This window comes from Vicugna pacos, chromosome 24, assembly GCF_048564905.1.
Source record: "Vicugna pacos chromosome 24, VicPac4, whole genome shotgun sequence".
Taxonomy (NCBI): Eukaryota; Metazoa; Chordata; class Mammalia; order Artiodactyla; family Camelidae; genus Vicugna; species Vicugna pacos.
The window spans coordinates 775,124-802,710 of record NC_133010.1 but is presented as its reverse complement, the minus strand read 5'-3'; the positions used below and the strand labels follow the sequence as shown (position 1 = coordinate 802,710).

At 38.6% G+C, this 27,587-nt stretch overlaps 1 protein-coding gene and 1 pseudogene across 1 annotated transcript in view; one reads left to right on the top strand and one right to left on the bottom strand.

Moving 5' to 3' along the window:
- Window positions 1-27,587, top strand: part of LOC102529662 (uncharacterized) — a 139,468-nt gene that overhangs the window by 55,535 nt on the left and 56,346 nt on the right. The window lies entirely within an intron of this gene.
- Window positions 1,339-1,455, bottom strand: LOC116277370 (small nucleolar RNA SNORA70; annotated as a pseudogene).

The following is a 27,587-nucleotide window of genomic DNA, read 5'->3' as shown; positions in this document are numbered from 1 at the left end:
CACTCCATTTCCGCAGTCCAAGTTCAAGAAGCAGCAGAAGTGATGGTCATGTGGTAGAGATATATTTGAAATCTGGGAACAGATTGTATAAAACTATATGTCCCTGGTTCGTGCATGTCAGTTGACCAGTTTTATTCAAATGATATAGCCCTTTCACGTGTGTTTGTGTGTGTGTGATGTGTGTATACGTATATTCACACGTGTATATTTGTAGGTATGTGTGTATATAATACACATGTGTACATACCAGGAAAATATTAAAATATGGGGTGTCTGTATTTCAGTTTTGACTACAGTTTTCAGCTAATTTGTTTTTTTACTATCCTTTCATTTTTCTGTAAATTATATAATGACCTAAATATGAAATAGAAGAGTCTATTGACTCGGCTGATAAAGGGAGTTGATTATTTTTCCTGGCCTGCTGAGGGTTAATGTAACGTACCTGTGTGGATCACTGTCCCCAGTAGCTGACTGTGCATCCCTTTCAAGTACACATGGAATATTCATGAAAATTAACCATCTGCTTGGCTATAAAATATAAAACCTCCACAGACTTCAAAGGCTGAGTTCTGTGACTACAGGCAGCTAAGATACAAGCCATTTACAAAAGATAATTAGAAGAAGTCCCCTACATTGAGAAACTTTAAATAACTTCTGAGTAACTTACAGCTCAAGAAAGGAATTATAATGGAAATTAGAACATACTCAGAATTAAATTCTAACAAAATACTTTAAAAGTTATATAATATAGTTAAGATTGTACTTAAAGAATAAATGCTCAGGATGAATAAACTAAGAATCCAACTTAAAAAATGACAAAAATAACTACAGAATAAACCCAGATAGGGTAGAAGGAAGGGGATGAAGATGAACATAAGCGTATGACATGGAAAACACACAGTAAGTAGTGAGGATGGTTAAGTCCAAAGCTGGTTCTTTGAGAAAGTCAAGCTTCTGGAGGGGAAAGCACCACGGCTCTCATGAGTTCAGGGCCTGCCATTTGCCTAGACGGCCACAATTAGGGATGTATTTAACCCCCAGCCGTGTAGGATGATCCACTTCTCTGCCACCATGTCTTGAAATTCCTCTGCATTAAACTTAGTAAATCTTCACTTCTTGGGAATATGGGTCTTCTGGGGCCAGGGAACTTGAACTTGGCCCTGCATCGGACCTCAGTCACATGCTCCTTGTTCTGCGGCTGGTGTGGGTGGACACGATGACTTGGCCAGTGTGGCCCCTGGGTCCTGTGTGCTGGGACTTTCCAGAGGCACCCTGCATACCTGTCTGGAGCCTAAACTGGGGACAGCATGAAGTTAGACATGAATGTCCACTGGAAGGGGCTGTCTCCAAGGTCCCTTAAGGCAGTCCATACAAGCAGCAGGCTGCGTGCACTACTGAGGGGGCTCCTGTCTGCAGCCACTGCACACCAGGCCTCCTTGGGGTAATTGGCTGCAGAAGGAGTATTTTTAACATAAACTTTTAAATTGAATTATAATGAACATATGCGAAATCACACAGACCATAAGCATGTAATAAATTTCTGCAAAATGAACTCACCTGTGCAGTCACCGCCCACATTAAGAAATGAACACTACCCTTACCAGCACACCACAGCGCATTCCTTACGCCCCTTCTTCTCATTAACCATCGCTCACCCAAAAGATGCTGGGAGTTTTTCTGATTTTTATTACCAAGTACTAATTTTGCCTGTTTTCAAACTTTATGGAACTGGAATTATCCAGCACGTGGTCTAAGGCTGACTTCTACTCAGCATGTTTGTGGGGTTCAGTACGTACTGTTCACCTAGGAATAGCATGATCACATTTGGGAGTATTTCACAGTTTGTTATGCTGTTGGTGAGTATTTGGGGTGTTGCTGGTTTCAGCTATTCTGAATAATGCTTCTATGAATGTGCTTGTGCATTTTTTAATTGAGTTATAGTCAGTTTACAGTGTTGTGTCAGTTTCTGCTGTACAGCACAATTCTTCAGTCATACCTGAACATACATATATTCATTTTCATATTCTTTTTTTACCGTGAACTACTACAAGATCTTGAATATATTTCCCTGCGCTGTACAGTATAAACTTGTTTATTTTATATGTGTTGTGCATGTTTTTTTAGTTACATATCATGCATTTCTGATGCATGTGTGCACTTGGGGTGGGATTGCTTTCCAAAGTGATTTTTACCCCCAGCAGCATTAAATCAGAGTTTTCATTGCTCCTACCTTCACTAACACTTTAACTCTGTATTGCTTATAAAATTGTGTTTTTAATTTATGTTTCCTTGTTGGTTAATTATGTCATACTCCTTTTCATGTCTTTATTAGCCGGTATGATGCCCTCTTTTGTGAATTGTCTGTATCGTTTACTTGTATTTGATAGTTGGCTATTTTATCTTCCCAATTTACAGCCCTTTATGTGCACAGGGCATGTGTATTTCAGGTAACTTTTTTCATTCTTTCACTTCCATATTCCCTCGCTTAATGGTATCTTTTGAGGAACAGAAGATTTTAATTTCAGTGAAATCTGGTGTTTTCCTTTTAGAAGTTTTGGGGAAATCTTTTAAAAATCTTTTTACTAATGTCTTGAAGATATCTTTGGATGTTTTCATTTAGAAGTTAATTGTTTGACCTTTCACATTCAGGCAGTAATTCACCATTAATTGATTTGTTTGTGTATATAATATGAAGGGTCAAGAACTGTTTTTTCCCATATGAACCTCCAGTGGCCTTATTCCCATTTATTGGCATGTTCCAGCAGTGCCATCTTTGTCATAAATCAGGCAGATATTTTCTGGACTTGCTGTTTTGTTCCATTGCTCTGTTTATCTTTGAGCCAATTTGAAGTTCTCTTAACGACTGTAGCTTTATAGTGTATCTTTTAGTATAAACACTTCAACTTTTTCTTCATTCTTCAGCCTTTTCTTCTTCAAGAGTTATCTTGAGTATTATTAGGCTTTTGCATATTCATTTTGTCAGTTTCTGAAAGCATTAGGGCTTTGATTGGAACCACACTGAATCTATTAATTTGGAGCGAATTTACATCTTTTAGCATGGAGTCTACCAACACTCCATACAGTACTACTCCATAAACACGATGCAGTTCTCCATTTATTTAGGACTGCTTTAATTTAGATTTCATAGGTTTTTGTGTCAAGATCGTATACATCTTTTATTAGATTTATTCCTTGGCTGTTTGATCTTTTTAATGTTAATATAAATGATACCTTTTTAAAATTGCACAAATTTCTTTTGCTACTGTATAGAAAGACAGCTGGTTTTCATATATTGAACTTGTATTAGCAACCTTACTAAATTCACTTATTTACAGTATTTGTAAATTCTTTTGGCTATGTTTCATGTGTGATTAAGCTATCTGTTAACAATGACAGTTTTATTTTTTTCTTCTGATCTTTGCAATTAAAAAACCTTTCTTAATACACTGACTAGTACATCTGTTCCCATCTGTATAATTTCTTGATCTCTGAGATGAAATAATTGACCATTAAAAGTGATGTTAGCTATAGGTATTTTATAATTGCTCTTTATGAGATCAAAAAATTTTTTATTCCTAGTTTGCTGTGACTTTTTAACTAATAATGAAGATTGATTAGAAAGGGCACAAAAAGCACAAGTAATAAAAGAGAAAAATTGATGAACTGGACTTCTTTAAAATTAAAACTTCCCAAACCCATCAAGAATTATCAAAAGATAAGCCACAGATGGAGAGAAAATGTTTGTGAATCATACTTCTGAAAAACACTTGTATCCAAGAAGAAAACAAATTATTTAGGAAAAAAATTAGCAAAAGATTTGAGTAGAGACTTTACTCGAGAAACTGAATTACATTTTCAGTTCCTTTAATATGTATTTGTGTTTTCAGATTTTCTGTTTGTCAGTTTTGGTAAGTTGTGTTTTCCTAGAAATTTGTTTGTCGTTTTTCAAATTAATTGGGCCAGAGTTGTTAATAATATTCCCTTACTGTTTCATTGTCTGTAAAATCCTTAGTACCGGCCTCCTTTCATTCTTGTATGGAATTTGTGCTTTCTTTGATCCTCCATTATGAGTCTTGCTAAAAGGCCTTTTATTTATTTTAGTTTTCCTCAAAGAGCCAACTACTTTGATTTTTCTCTCTTGCACATGTATTTTCTATTTACAAAATTATTTTTTACTCTAGTTTTTAATCTTTCTTTTCTTCTATTTTGGGATTTTTTTCCCTCCCTTTTTTCTATTTCTAGTTAGGGATACTTGATAAGGGTATTTGACTGCTTGCTTTTTCAGCGCCTGTGAGAGATCTGTTAAAACCCACTGTGGTTGTCGATGTGTCAGTTTTTGCTTCTTATATTTTAGAACTGTCTTTTGTTTTTTATTTATAATTCTTAGAACCTTCTTAATGGATCAGCATGTTTGCTATTGTAAAGTGACCCTCTGTCTTGAGTCATGTTTCTTGCCCTCGTTCTCCCTTGTCAGAGATTAAGATGACTTTGCAAGTTTTCTTTTGCTTGATATTTGCATGTTGTTTTTACCCTTTTTCTTTAGCCATTCTGTGCTCTTATATTTTAAGACTTATCTCTTGTAAGCGGTATGAAATAAGATTTTCAACTCTCCTTGCATAACCTGTGTGAAGATTTCCCTGTAGTGTTTCTTTTAGTGTGGGCCTGCTGACGTCCGATTGTGTGTGTGTGTGTGTCTGAGTGGGTGTGTGAAAATGTCTTTATTTCACCATCAGGATAGATTTGATTCATTTGGAATTCTCAGAGGGCAGTTATTTTCCTTCCTGACTTTAAAGGTGCTAATTTTCTGTCTCACACTGTTGTGTGGGTAAAGCTGTATTCCAGGACTTCTCTGCTGGGACTGGTGTGCAGTGAATGGGCTGCAAGTGTTACGAGCAAACCTTGATTCTCTTTGGCTCCTGCCATGGCTTCCAGCAGCCTGGTCTCTTTAACCCAAGTGTGCTTTTCAAAGCATGCTGTGTGGTCGCAGGGTCAGAATGTTGGAAAAGCACCCGTCAGACCTCTGGTGTGTTAGAGTGCTCCCTCATGGTGTCCTGGGACCAGACAACATGATGGATCCCATGATGCAGTTACAGGGGCCCCTCAGGACCACCTCATCCAGAGTCCTCATCTGTCCCATCTGCTTCCACTTCTTCGTTGCTTTGGCTCCTCCTTCATCCACTCCCTTCCCCCGTATCACACTACTTTTAGCTACTTTTGTTAAAGAATATGTATTATTAGCTAACATGCACTAAGTAACATTTTATATTCTCAGTTTACAGTTATATTCTCAGTGTTAAATGACAGTGAGTTTGAACCAGTACTGCATTAACAAATACATCCTACTAATTTAATGTAGAATTTTTTGGTCCTACTAACTTTTTTTCTCTGCTAAATTTTTACTTTTCATAGAAAAAATTAGTTATGAAGATATTATACCAGACATCTAAAAACGTTTAAAGAGTAACATATTGAGAATCCATCATCTAACTTAAGCAACACAGTTTTACAAAAAAGATTGAAGTTCTCTGTGTCCTTTGCCAGTCACATCCCTCCACTCTGCTGAGGTCACCACCAATTGAATTTGGAGTTTATTACTTCCATGCATGTTTTATATCCCTAAGTAGCATTCTTCTTTTAAAAACTTATGTAAATGATTATTATCCTTTGTATCTTTCTGTAATTATATATAATTATAAATGTGTTATATTTATTTCTATACTTATAAATCTTCCAACATTGTTAAATATATCCATATTTATACTTTAATTCCTTCATTTTCATGTTGCACATATAACATTCTGTTGCATAAATATGTTCCAGTTTTGTTATTAATCCTTTTGTTGAGTGTCTAGGTTATTTCCAAGTGTTTTGCTATTTTTATATATGTTACATTGAATGTCATTGTACATGTTTCCTTGGGCGTGTATTTGAGAGATTTTCTAGGCTATGTATACCTAAGAAGTAACGGGTTGTGTGGGGTGTGTGCTTGATCAGCTGTAGTTCTCACTCCCTCAGGAAGTGTGTGGGCTCATAATGTCCCCGCCTCAGCTGATACTCAATATGAGATACTCGATATGATGTCCTGTCATGATCAGTTTCTAGTGGGCTAGTAAGAGAGTGAGGAGCTGAACGTATACCTTCCGTCCTGTAATTCTACTTTGTCGTTTATTTGTCTGTTTATTTAAATACGGACCTACCTTGTCCCAGAGAAGTTAATTTTATAAAAAAGAATGTCTTTGTTGAGCCACAGAGTAAACAATCCCTTATGGAATTCTTTATGTTGATTTGTATCTGTTCCCAAGTGATGAGTCTGGGGTGAACTAATTACCACACTGTCGGTTTGTATATACTTTGAAATGAGTGATTGTTAAATGAGATCTGTGGTCACCAAGCAGGCATCCATGAGGGCACAATGGTTTTCACAGCAGTGAGGTGCCCTTTTCACTGGGTTGGCATTTGCACTGATGGGGCAGAAGCAGTGGTGGGTAAAGTGCCAGCATATTTGCAGGAACCAAGAAAGTGGCATCAATCTGCAGTGATATTTGTTAACACGAATGGGTTTATTTGTATTATTCAATTAATAAATAAATATTTAAAAATTTTTGTTTCATTGTATAATAGAATAACTGTTGGTAGATTTATATTATATAATCTGAACAAAACCCCTTCCTCTAAGAGTATGAATGGCGCCTGAGACCACAAAGCTTGAGAACCATTGCTTTAAGCACATGGTAGATGTATGAACAAACATTTTATTCTTTCTGATGCTGACCAGCGTCTTTGGGATGGAAAAGTTAGATAATAGAATTCGTTTGGTAGATAAATTCTGCCTTATCTTCAAGTTATATATGAATCTTAAGTAAATTTTCAATTCATTACCTTAAAATTTTGTTTATAACTGGATTATATTTGTAAATAAAATACCTTGCAGGCGCTGATCTTAAGAAAAGAGTCAAAATGAATCCCAGTGAAGTTGGCCCTTCTGTCTCCAAAAGAAGAGCAGTGATTAATGAAATCGGTAAGTACAATTACATTGTCTGTTGAGCATGCTGAAGAGGACCTTAAATGTCAGCTTTCAAAAGTTGCACACTGTCTTCTATATAAGCTTTGACTACAATATATAACTAGATTTTCATGGCGTATAACTGGTTGTAAAGCAGCATGAAATATATTTAATTTGAAAAATAGTGAAAAATATTTTATAATTAAAGATGCCTCCTGTTTATGATGACACAGCATATGGAGGTAGTTATTAGAAAACAAAGAAGAATTTGGTGTAAGCCTTTTAACGTAAAGTATCTATATTTCTTGTATAATTGTGTACACGAACACATTTATGGATTTGGAATTTTTTTGGTTTTTCATGTCAATAGGATCATTCTGTGTAATGTTTATATTTGCTTACCTATTAATTTACTTTTTTATTAATACTTTTTAATATATTGCTGCATAGTAATGCATAGAGTAGTCTTATCCAACATTTTAAATTATTGCTTCCTTAATGAACATTTAGGGTTTTTGTTGTTGTTTTGGTTTTTTGCTGTTTTATTGTTTATAATGAAACAATGATTATCTTCGTACAGAGTCTTTTAGAGCTTTAGGATGTGTGTATAGGATAGATGTCTAGACATGGTGTTGCAGTTCTCAGGACGCACTGAATATAGAACGCACTGAAGAAACTGAATCAGTAGTTGAACGTTTTTTCACAGAGAAAGCCTGAGACCCCATTTTTACATGTTCAGTGACTTGCATGTCAGAGTCTTTCCCTAGCTGGTGAGAAACTGATCATTGCAACCGTATACTACCTCTTCCACAGAACGGTGGAGTGAGAGTACCTTCCTAAAGTCATTATTTCAGATCAGCAGAACCTTCTGCATAAATATGACACAAGCAATGGAAGAAAGGATTGAGAGGAGCCACACCTGTGAACATAGATGAGCTCAGTAAGTTTATTACAAACACCAAGTTGTATTTTCACAGGAATTGAAGGGGGAGAGAAAGATTTCCCCTTGAAAATATTAAATTTAATTCATGACGTTGGCCAAGTAAAATCATGGGTTTTTCTCAATAGACTGAGAAAAAGAATGAGAGAGATGTCAGCTCTGTCACAGGTAAAGCGCAAGGCAAGCCAGGAGGAGCCGAGCCCGCCTGTTCGTGTTCTGTTCTCTTAGTAAGTGCACATTAGGTGTCATCTCCTGGTTCACCGTGGAGATTTCAAATCAAACAGGCTCTGTACTCACAGACAATAAAGCAATAATAGAATAGAAAAGAAAATCAGCTGGTCTCCTAAAGTCAGAAAAAAGGCAGGAGGCCCCCACCACCTCTGTTCAAGATGTTTCTGAAAATTCTGGCATGTGTGCAGAAGGCGGGGAGTGGAAATACAATGATGGCTGAAAAAGAAGAAATATAACACTGTCTTTCTCAAGTGGTGATTGTCTCTATTGAAAATCTATAGGGATCAATAAATTATTAGAAATAATGAATGTTGCAAGATAGCTGAATAGAAGAGTCATATTAAAAAATAATTAATTGCCTTTCTTCCTACCAGCAACAGACAAAAGGTTTCAATCAAAGAAAGATAACGTTGACAGTAGAAACAAAAGTGGATCTAGAAATATATGCAAGCTGTTTGGAAAAATTACGAAACTTTACTGTAAGACACTAAAAAAATTAAATGGAGACATTGTCTTATTGAATAGAAAGATTCAGTATTAAAAAGATGATTCTCACAAATGAAATTAAATGCATTAATTTTGTGAGGAACTTGGTGGACACAGACAGGCCCCCAAATAAAATAGCTGAACATTCTTAAAGAAGAAGGAAATAAGGGTCCTTTCCTTATTATGCCCAAGACCTATTTTAAAGATACAGAAATTAAGGTGGTATATTACTGGCTTTGGGATAGACAAATTGACCAGTGGAGTGGACCGTAGAACCATAAAGTAGGGGAACTGATATGGAGAGAGGAGGCGCTGCAGATCACTGGCAGGTGGCAAAGACGTGACTACAGTTATGAAATAAAACTAACTTGTATGGTCTTGATGGAGTGAAAAATCTCTTAAACACACACACAAAAAAAAACCACAAAGGGAAAGGTTGATAGTGTTCTATGAAATTAAACTTAAGAACATATGTTTGTTAAAAGACACTCTAAAGAAAGTAGAAAGAAAAGCCACAAACTGGGAGAAAACACTTGAAACACATAGCTGCCCAAGGATTCGTGTATATATATATGCATATAAGAATCAACACATGTATACATACCTGCAGCCTGGAAGTCAGTAAGACAAAAATGTTTCCCACAAAAGCGAAGTTGGAAGTATTTGCAGGAAAGATGAGCATCCTGAGAGGTAATCATAGAAATGCAGATGCATACCACAGTGGGATACTGTTTTATACCTACTAGGTTAGCCAGAAATTCTTATGCCTGATATTACCGAGAGTTAACAAGGAAGTGAGTCATGAGGAAGTTTATACACTTCCAGTGGGAGTATAAATTGGTGTGACTGGTTAGGAAAACAGTTCGGTGTTGCCTTACAGAGTTGAGTATGCACATCCCATAAGACTCAATAGTTCACTTTTTTTGTGGAGTATTTATCTAGAAGGGTGGCTTTAGGACTGTTTTTTCTAGACCTATAGTAACACATATATTTATAGTTTGGTCCAGTAAACACATAGGGGTGGGTGGGTATCAAACGCTCATGAAATAACCTTTCTTTGTGCGTTGCATTTTGATACTATTTTACTTTATTTTTAAAACTTCCCGATTTTGATCAGCGAATGAATCCACTGCTACTTGGAGTTTGACACTACACTATTCTATAGATATTTTGCAGGTGTATCCTAGGGAAACTTATCCCTGGATTTAAGACAAAGACTATTTATAGTAGCAATATTGTTCAGAATAAAAAGCTGAAAATAACCAAATTGCAGTGACGGGGGAAATGGATAAATGTTTTGTCCTTTTGTGCAGTTGAGTGTAGACAGCATTGCAAATAAGTGAGTAACTTACACATGTAACAACAAGGATAAATATTTGAAAAATGTTGAATTAAAGCAATATATAACTTTTTGTATAACTGAAAGCATGCAAGATGGTATATAATTTGGAGCTACATAAGCATGTAATGAAATCACATACACAGTACACACACAGAGGAAAAGCTTGAGAATGATAAACACAGACGTCGGTGGTTACCTTTGGGTTTGGAAAGGCAGCTAGAAGAATAGGTGAAAAAACACCTGGACAGGTAGGGTATTCTGACCTGTTCCTTACTTTGAGTGGTGATGTTAAGGGAGTTAGTTGTTGTTATGCTTCATTATGTGTACATATTAAATATGATCTTTATATTTGCCAAAATTAGATCAAAGTAGATTCATAGCTCTTGAGTTCTGCAAACATCTCTTGTGTTATTTCTTGAATTATTTTCTGCATTTTTTCTTATATCCTTTTTTCTTATTTTCAAGAGAAGCCAGAATTCTACAGTTTTAGAAAATATCTCCTACTTTTAAGGTTTTTATTGAGAGAGAAAAAACCCTTCGAATGTCAAACAGAATTGGTTTATGGACCTGATTTTGTACATAAGCCTCCGGTTTTCTTTGGGGTCCTTATCCTCTGGTTCTCCTCATAGTTCATTTTCTGTAGAGAAGGACTTCCCGGGGGTCATTTTTTCCCAGAGGAAATGGCTTGTCTGGTGGGTGTTAATGGATGTTGGTGGAGGGGGATCCTGCATTGTACACTTGGGGCTGTTTTCACATACAGATGTGCTGGCACCTGTTCATATGAATCTGAGGATCGTTAAAGTGTCAGGAATTTTGTGAGCTGGTTTTGACCAACCATATACATCTTGCTATCCATCATTGTGGCAGTATCAGTAATAGTACAAATCAGAACATATCCTTCCTGTTTGATACCACTTTCCCCTCCTGCCTCCTGTTGCATGTTCATTTTTTGCAGCTGGAGTATCTTTCTCTGGGTACTAAAGGATGAATGGACTTTGTTCTCGGCCACAGTGGCTACTGTGTTCTGCTTGTTTTTAATGAAAGGGTCTATAAAGAACTTATAGGCACTGGATGCATTTGAAAGCTGTTCTATTAAAATAGAGATGAGAAAGAAGTTCTGTATATTGAGTCAGTAAATTACTTACTTTACTGTTTCTAACTTCTTAGCGGCGTCTTAAGAAGTAACCCCAAAATTCTATAGCAAAATTTAATTCTTCTGCTTTTTCAGAGGAAAAAAAAAAACATAAATGGCTTTTTTTTTTTTGAGATATTTTATTCTAAAGAAATTCTCAGGTTTCTCAAAAGTTGATCATTGTTACCAGTCCCCACTGTCCCCTTCAAGTATGAGATGTCTGGGTAGAAAGCAGTAACTGACTACTTTGAAATGTCGTGCATTAGCAAGTCAGCATGGATGTGCAGACATGAGATTATCCTGGTCTAATAACTGACTGCTCTTGTTCCTCAACTTTCCACCCCTCCTCCAGCTGCATGATCTGGGCACCTTATTGCTGGGAACACTGTTGTGCAAATTAGCAATTTAGAATCTGCTGTTCTCAAGCAAAGGTATTTAATTACCTACTTAGGACCAGTTTTTGTCTAATCAGATGATATTTCATGAAGAGCTGGAAAGCATTTTTAGAGTTCTCTCTGAAGTAGAAACTCTGAGGGGGGATGTCCTGGTTCTCTCAAGTTGAGGTCTCAAGGAGTTGCTATCTAATGATAAAGAATATTTAAAATAGGTCTTCACCAGAATTTTAAATTGTAGGATCTAGTGTGATGTGGATGATAATTCTATGAATGATCTTCCACAGTAATCCTTTAAAATGCCAGGCATTTCTGGCTCCCCCCACCATGAAATAAAATTGCAGAAGCTTCAATTTAGCTATGTAAATGCAGAGCTTAATTTGCATTGAAATACAAGTAATTATGTTAAGAGGACAGATCATAAAATTCATCTATTTAACAACATCATTTTTTCTTAAGATTTTGTTAACACTGTTAAGTTTTATAAAAAGGAAGTAATTTGATCTTGAAAGTTTTCAAATTCTCTGATTAGCTTTTCTTCATGTGATTGAAAAATCTATTGTTTTAAGTATTTTTCTATCAGAAAAAGCTATCTCTCTGGGTCAGATACATAGAAAATATTTTTGTACAATGAAACAGAAAATTTTGTGTAAAAAAATCTTACGTAAATTTTATGGGATAAACCTCTCCTCATGAAGTGCTTCTCATTTATTTTTCTTTTGTTGACATGATTTTGAGTTTTAGGATTGAAAGGCTCAAAGAAATAAAGAGTAAGTCACTCATAATTAAAAACTAAAGAAGCACAAAAATACAGAAGCACATTTCTATCAGACTTTTATGTTGGTCACCTTTCTGCAGGCGTTTGTTAGGGAATCAGACTCCTTTTTTCCCCCAGCCTAGCTGACTTTGTACAAGAGAATATTCTTTCTGTTTGAGTGACTGCATGATCTGTCTGTCTTCCTGTTGTCTTTACCTTAAGCTGGAAGATACAGTACAGTTCATATTGTAAAGCTGGTCTTACGTCAGAACATCAGCTCAGTTTCAGAGTTGCTCAGAGGCTTTGCCATAGATGTTTATTTTATTATAGAAAAGTTATATTTTATACATTACCAAAGTGCAGTGAGCGTCTATGAATTGTTTTGATAACTGTTGATTGAGGCGTACCGTGAGTAAATCCCTCGATGTGGAGGTAGGAGATGTGGATTCCAGTCCTCTCTGTCTGCCATTTGGTACTTTTCCAGTCTCCTTCTTGTTGTGAGAACACCGTGGGTTTTTTCTCCACCTGTCCCTAGTACCTGGCATGGTGGATCTCCGATTGAAAGAGTAAATTGACTGGGATCCTGTTGGTGGAGCAGTGAACAGAGCTGTCCTGGTTTCCTCTCATCTTCAGATTGGATTCTCCCTCAGAACCCGTTTCTGTTTGCCTGTACCTGAAATTCAAAGAATCATGCTCATCCTGGCCTGAGCTTGATTCTTTCTCTTCCACCCCAGTTCGTGTTGTTTCCAGGATGTGCCTGAGGATGATAGAATGAACATAGATGGACCAATTTGCTTATTTATCATGATGAGTAAATTAGAACACTACCCTTCTGCTGGATTAAAATGGGAGGCGTAGGTCAGGAGTTCAGGTTTGAAGTTTGAAGCTGGTTGATGCTAAGGAGACCTCCAAGTTGGAGATGTCAGGCAGGCAACAAGAGAGCCTGGACAGGAGCAGGTAGTCCGGGCTTGAGATGTGAATTTGGGAGCCATCAGAATGTTGATGCTATGTGAAGCTCAGGCCCTGGGTGGGGCACCTAGGAAGTTAAATGCAGAGAGAAAAAATGTCTGGCAACCCTGAGGCGTTATAATGTTTCAAGGCTGAGATGAGGAAGAACCAGAATGGAGATGGAGAATGATCAACCTGGGTAGGCAGGTGGGAAGAAAACAGTATTCTGACACCCAGGGGAGGAAGGTCTTTCATGAAGGAGGGACTGAGCAAAAGCTGCTGACAGGCCACGTAAGATGCGTGGTAAAGAAATTGCTCAGTATTGCAACAAGCACCTTTTTGGAGACAGCGTTGAGGCTATGGTCAGATGCTTAATTTGGCTGGGAAACAATGAAAAACTCCATTCTTTCTGTAGGGCAATTTTGGGAGATGCCTTAGTCTGGGTACCAGGCTGGGCTTTCTGGTTTTAAGTAGTTAAAAACAAAAAAAAAAAGCTAGTTATCTGAAACTTATCCTGGTTATGGACAAATACTTCCTATAATTTGATTTCTTGTAAATAAACAATAAGTGAAAGTATTTGGAAAAATTTTCCTCTAAAATATATGTATATAGCTTTCTGTGAAGCACAGCATCTGATTTATCATGGCTTAATTGTAGTCTCGGATGCTGAGTTATGGCAGTCATAGCTTCTGATGGAAGATCCAGAGTTTTTGCATATGAATAAAGTGTGAGTAATTTTTACCTGTTTAAAGTCCTGTATTTGTCATTTCATGCACTTACTCATTATATTCTTTTTAATTACATAAAATGTTCAGCTGAGAAATGAGCTTGTAAAGGTACACATCCACCTAGAACTCTTCGTAGTATCCCATTTTAGGATTTAGATATTCTCCAGTAATGAACACAAGAGCTTGCGTCAGTTCCAGGTGTATCCCTGTTAAGCTTTCCATTTGGTTTAGAGGCATCTGATAACTTGAGAGAAATCCAGAGGTGTTATTTACTTATTTTTTTCAGTTTAAGTTTATCACCATTATACAGTTTAAAGCCTTTCCAGATGTTTCATTTTTGTTTTGCTTTATCTGAAATAAAGCTTATTCTGAAGACACTTAAATCAGTATCACAGTGACTATTATAATACAATTTGAGAGATTATACACTTGTTATGTTATCTTTACTATTGCCTCTTTTAGCTTTTATTTTAGCTGTGTTGTGTTAATTGTTTAGAAAAGATTTTCAAAGTTTGCAGAATTGTCTGTCAGTCTGCCAAGTTGACCTGTTTAAGTAATTAATTTAGTTAAATTGGACGTTATCTGGCATGTATTTTAAGTGCCCTCCCACCCCCCATTTGATGTAATAACTAGAAATTGGAGGTACTGAATTATGGTGTGTGAAAGGTTGATTGGTGAAACACTCTGATTAAGTCTTGACTTTAGTTTTCCAAGTAGTAATTTCCAGATCTCAATTTTAGTTTTCTTTACCGTCTTACCAAGAATGATGGAAAGCTGACACAAGTACCTAGGAGTTACTTGTTTTCCCATATGAGTAGTTAACAGCCCCTGTCTATTGAATCATGGTGTAGAATGGAGTCGTTACACGTCACAGTTTGCAACTTAATGGTCTCTTGTCTCTTTTTGGAGTTTTACTGCTTTGGCTGCTTTCTTTGAGGTATTAATCACATTATGACTTTGGACAGTTTTGTGAAAATTATAATGTGTTGCTAAATATAGCAAGAATAATGGGCTTATCAACCAAGCTCTGTTACTTACTCTAAAATATTACCCTAGAATATTCTAGAATTTGACAAGACTAGAAAAAAAATCACTTTAAAATTTTTTGGCTTTTTTTCAACTTTTTTTTTTTTGGCAGGGGCAGTAATTAGATTTTACTTATTTATTTTTAGAGGAGATACTGGGGATTGAACCCAGGACCTTGTATATGCTAAGCATGCACTCTATCACTTGAACTAAAGCCTCCCCCATTTTTTGCCTTTTTGATGTTAGTTGTTAATTCCACAAGGAATATCTGTGTATGTGTTTAATGTAAATATTTAAAACTCTTTTCAGCAGCTTTCCGTCCTTCTGTTTCTTTCCACATAAGTAATTATTGCTCATATGCTAATTTAATATGTACATTTTAAGTCCTTTTCTTGATTTGTACTTGAATATTTGCATACATACATTGCTAGATAATGTACAAACATGTAGATGTATGTATGTATATGAAAATAACCACAAAAACAGGTTTTTTAAATTTTATTTTTGGAAATGTATAATATTTAGGAATTTATCCATGTCATCTAGATTTCCAAATGCATTAGTATGAAGTCATCCACAGTGTTCTTTTATCTGTTTAACGTCAGAAGCGCCATCAGTGATGTCCCCTTTGCACTCCTGATGGTGTCCTAATTCGTGTCCTCTGTCTCCTCCTTTGATCAGTCTCTCCAGAGCCTTCTCAGTTTTATTATACATCAAAAAATCTGTTTAGGGCTTTGTTAATTCTCTCTGTTGTTTCTGTTTGATTGATTCCTATTCTAGTTTTTATTAATTCCTTCCTTTTTTCTTCAGGTTTAACTTGATGCTTTATTTTAAACTTATTCAGATGATGGTTTCATTTATTTTCTGTCAGTTAGACGTATATCAGACCTTCTTACTACATCCATTTATCTCTGTATTTTCCATGTTTGTTTTTCCTTACTTCTTTGTGAATAGTTTTGTCACCTCTTCACCAGTTCAGTAATTTTCTCCTAAGCTGCACCTGATGTTTTTACGTTCATAGAGTTTTTTTGTTTCATTTAAAAATAGTTTTTGGTTCTTCAAAAAATCTGTTATGTCACTTTTCTGTTTGCAGTTTAGTTTCCTGCTTGGCTTCGTGTTTTTGAGAGTCCGCGTTTGATGATTTCAGATCTCAGTTTTGTGTGGACCTTTTCCTTTTTACTGTTTCCCTTATCTTGTTTCCTTGGGTAGTCTTTGGCTGTGTGATAGACATTGTAATTTAGAGTGTAGGTTTCTCCAGTGTGGATTTTTATCACTGCAATTAAAAAGAATTTCCTAGCATTGTTTACTGCGGATATACCATAATGTATATAATTATTCCTTTATTGATGGCTTTTAGATAGTTTTTAGTTTTTTACTATTATAAACAACAATGCAGAAAATAGCATTTAACTTAATATTAGTGTATCTGAGCAAGCCTCAATAAATAGATACATCTTTCTCTCTGAGGTTTGGAATAAATTAAAAAAGAAAACTAGAAAAAAAGGCAAAATATTTTTAAGACTGGTATTAGGTAAGTTGAGGTTGTGGCTTCAGATCTGTTGATGAGGTTTGCTCATTTGGATCGCCGGCATTAGACTCAGTTCCCCCAGACGGAGCTGCTCTGTGCTGGCTCTGGCTGTAACTCACAGGGCACCTGTGCACACATGCAGGAACACGTGTGACCTTGGAAGCCAGGCACATTTCCAAAAGAAGAAAGAAGGAGGTTATAGATCAACCAAGAACACGTGCATTTATTCATTTTTGAAGGAGCCATTTAGATAAATCATTCTTGAGGGTAGAAGAAATTTGGGGACCAAAATTACAGGAGAGGGGGACCCCCACCTCTGTAATGCTGTATATATTTAGCATTTTAGGGAAGAAGAGAACACCTATGTAGCCATGTACCCTAGACACTTGCCAGCTGGGAGAGTGAGTGAGGAGCCTTGTCAGAAAGCACCTCTGGAGGCAGGTGGCTGGAGCTGGCCCTCCTGCTGAACTGATGCTCGATGCTCGCCTGTTGAGCCAGCTTTCTGCACTCTCTGCTAAGCTGCTGAAATGGCAAAGAAAATGTGCCTCCAGGCCACGCATACTCGTCTGTCCCCAGTTAGCCAGTGCTTCTGTTATTTCCTGGTTGACTTCTTGCAGATCGGTCAGAGGATGGCTGCGACATTTGTACTGTGGGGAATGTACTGTGCTGCTGCTTTGTGGACGCTCCCGCTGCGTCGATTGGTGTATAGATGTTTTATCGCTGCTAGATCTTCATCGTGGATTTTTGCTTCATGTAAGTGTGAGTTTATTTCTGGGCTCTCTGTTCTGTTCCATTGATCTCTGCATCTGTTTTTGTGTCAGTACCATACTGTTTTGATAACTATAGCTTGGTGATGTAGTTTGAAATCAGGGTGCATGATACCCTCAGCTTTCTTCTTCTTTCTCAAGATTGTTTTGGTTATTGAGGGTCTTTTGTTTCCATGTAAATTTTAGAATTATTTGTTCTGAATAATGCCCTTGGTAATTTGATAGATACTACATTAAATCTGTAGGTTGTCTTGCATATTATGGTCATTTAAAAATATTAATTCTTCCAGTCCATGAATATGGTATATCTTTTCATCTGTTTCCATCATCTTCAGTTTCTTTCATCAGTACCTTACAGTTTTCCAAGTAGAGATCTTTTACCTCCTTATTTACATTTATTCCCGGGTATTTTATTCTTTATGATGTGATTGTAAATTAGACTGTTTTCTTAACTTCTCTTTCTGGTATGGTAGTTTGTTGTTAGGGTATAGGAATGCAATGGATTTCTACATATTAATTTTGTATCCTGCAACTTTACTGAATTCATTGGTGAGTTTTAGTAGTTTTTTTGGTGGCATCTTTAGGATTTTCTGTGTGTAGTTATCATGCCATCTGCAAACAGTGACAGTTTTACTTTTTCCTTTCCAATTTGAATTCCTTTTATTTCTTTTTCTTGTCTGATCACTGTGGTTAGTACTTCCTATACATAAAGTGGCAAGAGTGAGCATCCTTGGTTTGTTCCTAATCTTAGCAGAAATGCTTTTTTCACAGTTGAGTATAATATTAGCTGTGGGCTATAAATGACTGAGATAAATGGTAAGGATCAAAATGTATTCTGCCTTCAGACTTTTTTTCTAAGAATCAGCTTTAAAGAAATTATGACTGGAAACTTGAAATGATACATTAATGGGTCTATTTTTCTTCTTTAATCTAAAAGTGATTGGTTTATAGAGCATAGGATTTATAGCCAAAAGGTCTGCCTCTTACTAAATGTGTAATCTTGAACATATTACTTAACTTCTCTAAGCCACAGTAACTTATCTGTACAATGAGAGTAATATTCTCTTCCATAAGATAATGTATAACAATCTTTGTAAATTATAAAAGGCTATTTTTCTACCACAGCTTCTTCCATCAGTAGTATTATTGCTCCTTCCAAAAACACAGGTGATGATGGAAGCTGTTCTTACCTCTATGATACGCCTCTTGATTGGTGTCCTGGGAAATCTGGAAGTGTGGTGGGAGGGGTGATAAAAGATGGTATCCTCTGCTTTAACCAGGCTTTAAAACTTATTCCTGAAGGGAAGCTCTAGCTTTCTGCACACTAACTAGCCCTACACAATCAGGTAGGCTGCCTCTATTTTGTCATAATATAAAGAAAAGGACAGCTGAAGCAGATTGATTGATAGAATAGCACTTGCTATACAGTACCACCTCTTTATTATGTATGTGAATACAGAGAGCACACTTCCTCTGTATCCTTTCCCTAGGTTTCTTGGTGGCACTGAGTGGGCAAAGGGGCAGTGGCCCAGCTTCAGCAGCTTCTGCACAAAGAATTCAGAGCTATTTATCTATGAGGATAGATGGGCAGTTGCAACCCTGTTAATAGTCTTAGCAGTACAAGTTAGCAATAAAAACAAATTAATTGCCAAAATAGTCTTTGTACCAAAAATATTTTTAAATGGCCAACACACATGCAGATCTCCCCAAATTAGCCATCAAATGGAAACGAATTTTGGAATCACATTTTAAACGCAAAAATGCGTGTGCTCTCAGCAACTGGCAGATACACAACCTAAAATATATTCTTATGCGAAGACCGCACATGCTTCGAGTACCGTTTACTATGTATGGCTGGCTCATTTTTTAGGTCCTGTCAAATGATGGGTAGGAAGACAAAATGTAATAAAAATGTATGTGACCTTGACAGTCATTTGAAATGTACCATGTGTTGCGTGTGGACTGTTTTCCAGTGAAACCAACTTACTTGTTCCCACTTCCCATGACTTAGTACTAGATAGTCAGGCTTTCTAAACTATTTTTTGGCAACCAGACTTTCTTGGAATAGTCATCTTTCTTTCAGGTTATTCAGTGCAGGCATTAATAATAAGTCCTCAGTTACAGATATGTAACTAAAGATCATTCACATCATCTCTTTCAAACCTAAAAGTTATTTTAAGTAGATCACACAAAATAGAGCACAGAGTTATTCCTGAGAGTAATTAATTGCTACCATATGAAGCACAATGTGACTGCATTAGGTTTTCAGTTTAATTATATTACTACCTACCTAGAGATTAGTTGGGCAATGTCTGCTTCTAACTGAAAGGCAAAGGAAGATTAGTGAGCTGACGAAAAGTTTGTTAAAAGTGGGTGTGATTACAAAATCTGGCGGGAGGGCTCAGTATATAAAACAAGACCCTTTTAGAGTAGAAAACTGAAGATTGTTGCCTTTTCAGCACCTGTCTTCATTCATAAATTTAAAAACTATCAAGTGTGTACCATGTACCAGACGTTATTGGAGCAATAGGTCCAGTTCTTTAAGAATGATCAGCAGAGAACACATGGACCAAGAGAGAGAAAGCAAAGAAAACTATTTCCTGAGAGCTGAGCTAGCCCTATTTCTAAAATTCTTTGAGGAGACACAGGCTAGACTTTTTTTTTTTCTAGTTTACATTGCAGTTTAAAACCGATTTCTCGGGGTGGGTAGAGCTCAGTGGCAGAGTGCATGCTTGGCATGCACGAGGTTCTGGGTTCACTCCCCAGGACCTCTGTTAACAACAACCCCAAAATATAAAATCTGTTTCTCATGGAGTATTACTTCAGAGCTACGAGGGTTTAAAAATCACTGGATTCAAACTTTTTTTCTACAGGAACGCCTTCAGCGCCGTGGGGCTGCGTTTCTTCAGGCGGCGCGGAGGGCAGCCTGACCCGGGGTCCTTGGAGCAGGCGCCGTGGGCACGCCCTCTTCCCGGGGGCGGGCCCCGCCTTGTTCCAGTGGCTTCCAGAGAGGACCTGCGCCGAGGAGCGGAGCCTTGCAGTGAGCGCTGTGTGTTCTCCAGGCCTTTCAGCGAACGTGGAGTGGCTCCTGGGGCCCCATGCAAGCGGAGTTACGAGAAAAGGGGTGTTGGAGCCATCGAGGGCGTGGGTACTGTTCGAAAAGGCAGGCCCCGCGAACGGCTCCACGAAGCGGCGGGCGGCGGCGGGCGGCGGCAGCGGCGGCGGCAGCGGCGGCGGCACCCAGCGCGCTGCTGGCATCGCTGTGAGCGAACAAGGGCCCGGTTCCTGCTGCGCGGAGCGGGAGCGCTTCCTGACACGTGTCGGGGAAGTGGTCGGAGAAAGAGGGAAGGCAGAGAGGGCTCCGGTGAGGCGCCAACCTGCCGCGGCCAGAGGCGGGCGGCGTGAGAGCCGAGGCGAAGGAGCCCGCCCCGTGGAAACCCACTCCCGTGAATTCATGGCCCGATGGGTGTAAGGAAAGAAAACACTTGCGAGGGGCGGCCGAAGTGCCCTGTTTCCGGAGGTACCGTTCCCGAGGAAGCCTGAGTCAGCGGTCGTCGCCAGGAGCTGGCCTTCCCGGACGGACGAGGGGACAGAGCACCGTGAGAACCAGGGCCCGGTAAGGTTCCGTCCCCGGGGGGCTCAGAGCCGGGAGAGCGGGGCGGAGGGGGCTGAGGAGCAGGCGGGGCAGGATCACGAAAGATCTGCTGTATATATACTTGGCTGCTTTGTTCTTTGCCAAAGTTATGAGGGGTGACAGACTTTCTGAAAAGGGCCAGATAGTAAATATTTCAGACCTGGTAGGGAACATACATCTCTGTCAAATATTCCTTTTTTATTTTTATTTTTTTACGGTTCTTTCTTTAATTGAAGTAGAGTTGATTTACAGTGTTGTGTTAATTTCTAGTGTACAGCATAGTGATTCGGATATATATATTCTTTTCTGTATTCTTTTCCATTATGGTTTATTACAAGATTTTGAATATAGTACCCTTGCTCTGCAGTGGACCTTGTTGCTTATCTATTTTATATATAGTAGTTTGTATCTGCAAATCCCTAACTCCTAATTTATTTCTCCCTTCCCCCTTTCCCCTTTGGTAACCATAAGTTTGTTTTCTATGTCTGTGAGCCTGTTTCTGTTTTATAAATAAGTTCACTTGTCATATTTTAGATTCCACATAAAAGTGATAGCATATATTTTTCTTTGACTTACTTCACTTAGTATAGATAATCTCTGGGCCCATCTGTGTTGCTGCAGATGGCATTATTTCCTTCTTTTTATGGCTGAGTAGTATTCCAGTATTATTATTATTATTATTACAGATCTTTAAACACATTAAACCCATTTGTCACTTGCAGGCTGGATTTGGTCCACAGGTCAGCTTGCTGACCGCTGAAGAGAGTGGGAGGCATTGTAGACATTTAAGCAGGAAAGGACGTTATCAGATTTGTGCATTGGAAAGCGTACTCTGGTGGCAAGCAGTGTGGCAGAGATTTGGTGGGGCTGAGGTGTAGGGAGAGTTAGGTCAGAAGTGATGTGTAGAAGAAGACTCTAATCATGATGGTCCAGGGAGAAATAATGATGGTCCAGGGAGAAATAATGAGGGCCAGGGAGAAATAATGGTGGCAGTGATGCCAGTGACTTCTTCATAGCTGGGCTGGATCACACATGCAGGAGTGAACGGGCATGTCGTAGTGCTACCTTTCTCTCTTCCTCCTTCCCAACTCCAGGAGACATCTTCTTGTCCACCTAGGGTGTGAGTGACAAGCAGAGGAAGGATACCTTAGCTTAAGTCCTGCTGTGTCCAGGCACAGCTTCACCCTGGGGCACAGCTTCACTCTGGGGGACGTGCCCATCCCTTTCCTGTGGACCCCACATGCCAGGTTCTCCCTCCAGCTGGTGGCAGTCGTAGGAGGGCAGCTCTTATCCCTCCTGCCCCCTCCTCAGGCTTCACACTGGGCTATGCCTAGTCTCCTCTTCTTAGAGACCAAAGTCTCATTTTTCTCTTGAAAATAAGCATTTCCCCAGAATATCTCACTGTATGTGCTGCCCCCACTTTATTCTAATTGCCCTCAGTGCCAGACAGCTCAAGCCTGACACTTTTCACCCTGCTGCTTCTGTTTACTTCCAAGAAGACCTGTTTCAGGTGTAAAAGATAGGACTAGGGCAGAGGGACCCCGGGCAGGGTGGAATCACGTCTTATCCTTTCGCTCTGTGCCGATGACAATGGCCCTCCTTGTGAGAACTGGGATGCCTCCCAGCAGACCATTTGTGTACGTGGTCTTTGTATGTTTTTTGTCACTTAGATTTTTGAAGCTCCTCACTGACGTGGGTCCCTTTTATCCCAGGCCCCATCTCACCTCCCCTTACCTGCTAGTCCTCCTTTCTCTGTAAGTGCCTCTCTCATCTCTTCAGGGTTAGCTTTCTCCCCCCAGGACACGAACACGTTGTTTCCAGATTTTCTCGCTGTTCCCAGGGTAGAACTCTTGCCCTTTTTACTTGTGTTTCCTTCTCAAATACTTTCTTGCCATTTCTTGAATTACGTTTTGAATGGTGAGTTGCTCATTCTGGTCAGATTTGTTTTCAAGTACTTCAAATATCTGTGACAACAGGTTACGTTTTCGCTTTCCCCTTTTCTGCTTTTTTACTTGATAAAACTTTGCTGTTGTCTTTGGAGCTATAAACGGCTCCCCTTCAGCGGTGCTTGGTAGGGGTGCAGGCCTCATTGTATTGACTCTGGTCCTTGTTTATGTAACTTAGTTTTGAGCATAAGTAACCTCACTGATAGATCACTGAGCAATGTTTCCACAGAGGATGTCTTCTCCTTTTGCACAGCTGCTTTAGTCAGTGGCTCTGCTCTCTGGGCTTTATTATTATTAAACTCATGAAGCAGAGCCGTTACATTTAGCGCAAGTGCCCTCTGTTGTAGCTGAAGACGTTCCCCTGTTCTGGATTCTTTGGAGGTCGCCTACCTCCCCTGTTCCAGAATCAAACTCGGGACAGAACACATTTTCTTGGTTGCTTCCTGATGGAGACTGGATTTAAGGGGTAGAATCAGAGGAGCTGTGGTTTGTGCAGGCTGAGAATCCAGAAGCGGGTTCTCTTTCTCCATCCATGTGAAGCTGGGTCAGGCAGGAGGAGGCTGTAAGCGGCCTGCCTCTCCCCTCCCAACCTCTGGAGCTGACGCTGGGCTGGATCACGGTGGGCTGTGGGCCGGGAAGTACAGCTCTGGCTTTCCCTGAATCTTCCTCATCCTGCTGAAAGATTGGGTTTGGGACCTGCTGATTAGGGACTGTGGTTTTGCTGGTGATTTTTCTTTTCCAGGAAAGACCTCCAAGCTAAGGAGAAAGTGTGAACACTAGCCTTGCTTGGACATGGTACTTTTCAGTGAAAATCACAGCATTTCATCTTAGTATTTGCACCCTTTGCTCCCTCAGTCCCGGAGCAGCCCCTGCCTAAATTTCAGGCCTTCCCCAGGACAGCTGAGCCCCTTGGCACCCAGTGTGGGAATCTGAGACACAGCCTGTGGGCTGCTTAGAAGACAGAGAAAAGGTATCCTGGGGCTTTGTAGCTTCAGAACTCTCTGCAGGGCTGCAGGGGTTTAAATTGAAAATCCAGTCCCTTACAGGACAATATGCATTTCAAGCAGAAAGGGGATTTCAGAGATCATCAAATCTAATGTCTGTTTCATAGATGTAGAAATAGAAACCCAGAGGGAGTAAGTTGTTCGAGGTCATATGTTGGATGACCCCCAGAGCAGGACTTGAAACCTAGGTCTCCTAACTCCCAACCTAGTGTTTTTCTTGTGGAGGCATTCATATAGCATGTTTGTATTTTGGTTTTTTAAATTGTTATTTTTTATTGAAGCATAGTTGCTGTACAGTATTATATAAGTTATAGGTGTACACTACAGTTATTAACAAGTTTTTAAAGGTTATACTCCACTTACAGTTACTTTAAAACATTGGCCTCTATTCCCGTGGTGTACATATATCCTTGTGGCTTATTTTGTATCTGATAGTTTGTACTTCTTAGTCCCCTACCCGTGTATTGCCCCTCTGCCTTTCCTCTCCCCATTGGTAACCACTAGTTTGTTCTTTGTATCTGTGAGTCTGCTTTTTTGTTATATTCACTAGTTTGTTGTATTTTTTAGATTCCATATGTAAGTGATACCATGTAGTATTTGCCTCATATACTGATGTTTAGATTGGCCCCTCTGTTTGTTCATGGAATAATTCATTTGTCTGTAAACTTTTTTGGGGGACTATCCCCTGTATCCTATTGCTGTTCCAGACATCAGCTGTGACATCTTTGTGAGGTCAGTTGTCATTAGCTGTATTTAGTGGTGTTTCTGGTTTTATAGGTAAATTGAAGCACTAGAACCATAGTCTTTCCCAATTAGAACTTTCTACAATGGGAAAATGTAATTTAAAAAAGGTTTACATTTTAGTTCTAGTTCTGTTAGAAACTGCCCAATTTCAGATGCATTTCCAGGGGACTTTCTTTCCCTGTTTACTGAGAAACATAAACTGTGCTGGGGGCACGATGGTCCTTTAGCTGTAGCTGTCAGAGTCTTTGCTGTCTACCCTCTGAATGACATGCTGTCTCTTGGGCTGCACGGAATGATCGAGGTGAGGTTGCCAGTGGGTGACCTGCTGGTCTGAAGCTGTTCCCTCCCACTTGCCTACTTTGAAGGGCTGTCCCAGATCACAAGAGCATGTCAGCCATCTGCTGGTCTAATCTGCTTCTATTCTGAGTTTAGGAAAACAAAGGCAGAAGGTGTAGGACCTGCAATGGAAGGCAATATTTTGGGTGGTGTCATAGTTAGGGGGTTGGGTTTACTATGAGTTAAAAGGCGACATGCAGGGCTAGCTGATCACTCATCATCATGCAGTCTTGGCCTAAAGGCCTTTTCCTTGCCCGGTGCTGGATATGAAGGCATTTGCCTGTGGAGCATCTGGGACTTGGGTTTGCTGGGGTTGGCTTCTGGAATGTGGAGGTGCATGAGAAGCTAGCTGAAAGCCTAATGAATGGATTTCAGGAATTTCCAGGAATACATGTTCAATATGCCACTTTGGTTGAAAAATGAATAAATATAGCTTGTGGGAATGAATGGAGCCGTTAGCAGAGCGTTTCTCCGTTGGCAGAGAATTTGCAGGGTATTTGTGCTTGGAGCCTTTGGGAAATAACGGAAACAAGGAGCACTTTTGTTAAGCACCCAGAACGTGCTGGGATACTTTCTGCGTATCACACTAGCCTCTGCTTCACCACTCTGGATGCAGCACATAGATTGTTTCATTTCCAGTTCTTGTTTTTAACTCGACATAGTCCTTTGACTTGATTTTAGACCTCAGTTTCATGGCCAAAGCATACATCCTGGAGGAATAGTTACCTTTTCTTTCCCTAAAACAAGAACAACAACAGTATACTGGCTGCATCTTGTATTTATAAAGCGACATTTCCACATCTGCCCTGTGCATTTCTGTTAGTCAAGTGGTTGTAAAGAAGGGAAAGATAAAAATGAAAGAAACGGGAGTAATATAAGGAAAGAATAACTTCCTTTTTATTAGGTTGAACATGAAACCTGGTATCATATTTGTATAAATACTATGGAAAATATTTAACCTATTCATACAAGTAACTAGCTGATAAGCTTTGTAGGGAAAGTCTGTTTAAATGCTCTCGTTAAACCATGCCAGGCAGTTTTTCAGATTCTCAAATACATAACCATTAGGAAGCTGAGGGACAGAAAGAATTTCTGGTAGACAAACACACTTGTTCATTGTAGAAATTGTTGCTACTTTATATATCAGAGAGTGCAAAGGAAGTCAAAAAGTCAAAATAACAAGGTTTAGATGGAAGCCTTAATGATACAATTTAGTCTTCAGTGAAGGCAAAGGTAAATTCCTTCAGCTTTTGGCTAGAGGGAATCGAAGGGCAGGATATTTTAGGTTGGTCTCTGTCTATAAATAATACGTGAAATGATTAGACAGCAAAGACTGAGGGGCCTGGGGAATGCAAAGAGAACTTCTGGGAGACTGGCCAAACTGTGTATTAGGATAAAATTTAGCAGTGTTACATTTGTAGATTTCATCTTTGAGTGATGTGATCTTATAGTTTATTCCCCAACCAGGAAACTTTGAGAGTGGAAGTGGACAGCTTTAATAACTATGGCAGGACAGTGTGTGCAACCCAGGACCAGCATGGGACACCCAGCACGTGTGGTCACCTTTCCTTTGAACTTTCCTTTATAGTGAACGATTTAAACACAGAGAATTAAATAGGCCATTATCTTTTTTTGGAGGGGCTAGGAGATCTTATGTACAATTTAAAGGGCTTCTACTGTTTCTGTTGTATCGAAGAAAAAATGTTTGTAAAACCATCAGACCATAAAATGTATAACTTAATGTTATATTATGTTATACGTATTATATTATAAAATGTTAAAACCTTAATTGCATTTACCAAGAAGTGAAAGACTGAATACAACCTCATCCCCCACAGACAACCATTATTGCCTTTTTATCTACCAGTGTGGATTTTTCTTTATTAGGTAATCTATCGTCTATCTACATACCTACCTGTCTGTCTGTCTACCTTCCTATCTATATTTTAACATAAAAGGGATCCTGCTCTACAAGTTGTTTAATAGCCTGATTTTAGTCACTTTAATATTGTTAACTTGTTAATATTATTAATAGTATGGCTATCTTTCCTTTCAATAAGTGTTATTCTTAGTAGCTGTATAGTTTTTCATTAATTCAAAAAGTATTGGAATTTATTTAACCAGTCCCCTATTTATGTACATTTGTTTCCAATGTAGTATAAACAGTACTATGTTAAATGTTTGGGGCATATATACATTTTTTATACTTATTTGATTATTTCCTTAGAATTTATTCCTAGAAGTGAAATTGCTGGATTAAAGAGCATACGCACACACACACAATATTATACCCATAATATAATACGTACATGTAAATATTATATATTATATTTATATGTATTTTTCCAAGCATTAGTAATTAATTTTCCATTTAGTATGATTTTATAAATTTACCCTTCCACCCTAAGAGAGTAAGAATTCCTGTTTAATCATATCAGGGCTAACAGTGGATATTAATAATTAAAAATTTTTTTGCCAATCTGAAAGATACAAAAGAGCATTTTGACTTAATACCCATTTCTGTGATTATTAGTGAAGTGAAACATCTTTGAAACTGTTTATTGGACATCAGCATTTCTTATGTCAATTGCTTGTATCAGTCCTTTAGGCATGTCTGATTTTCACAGGCCTCAAAGAAAAGAA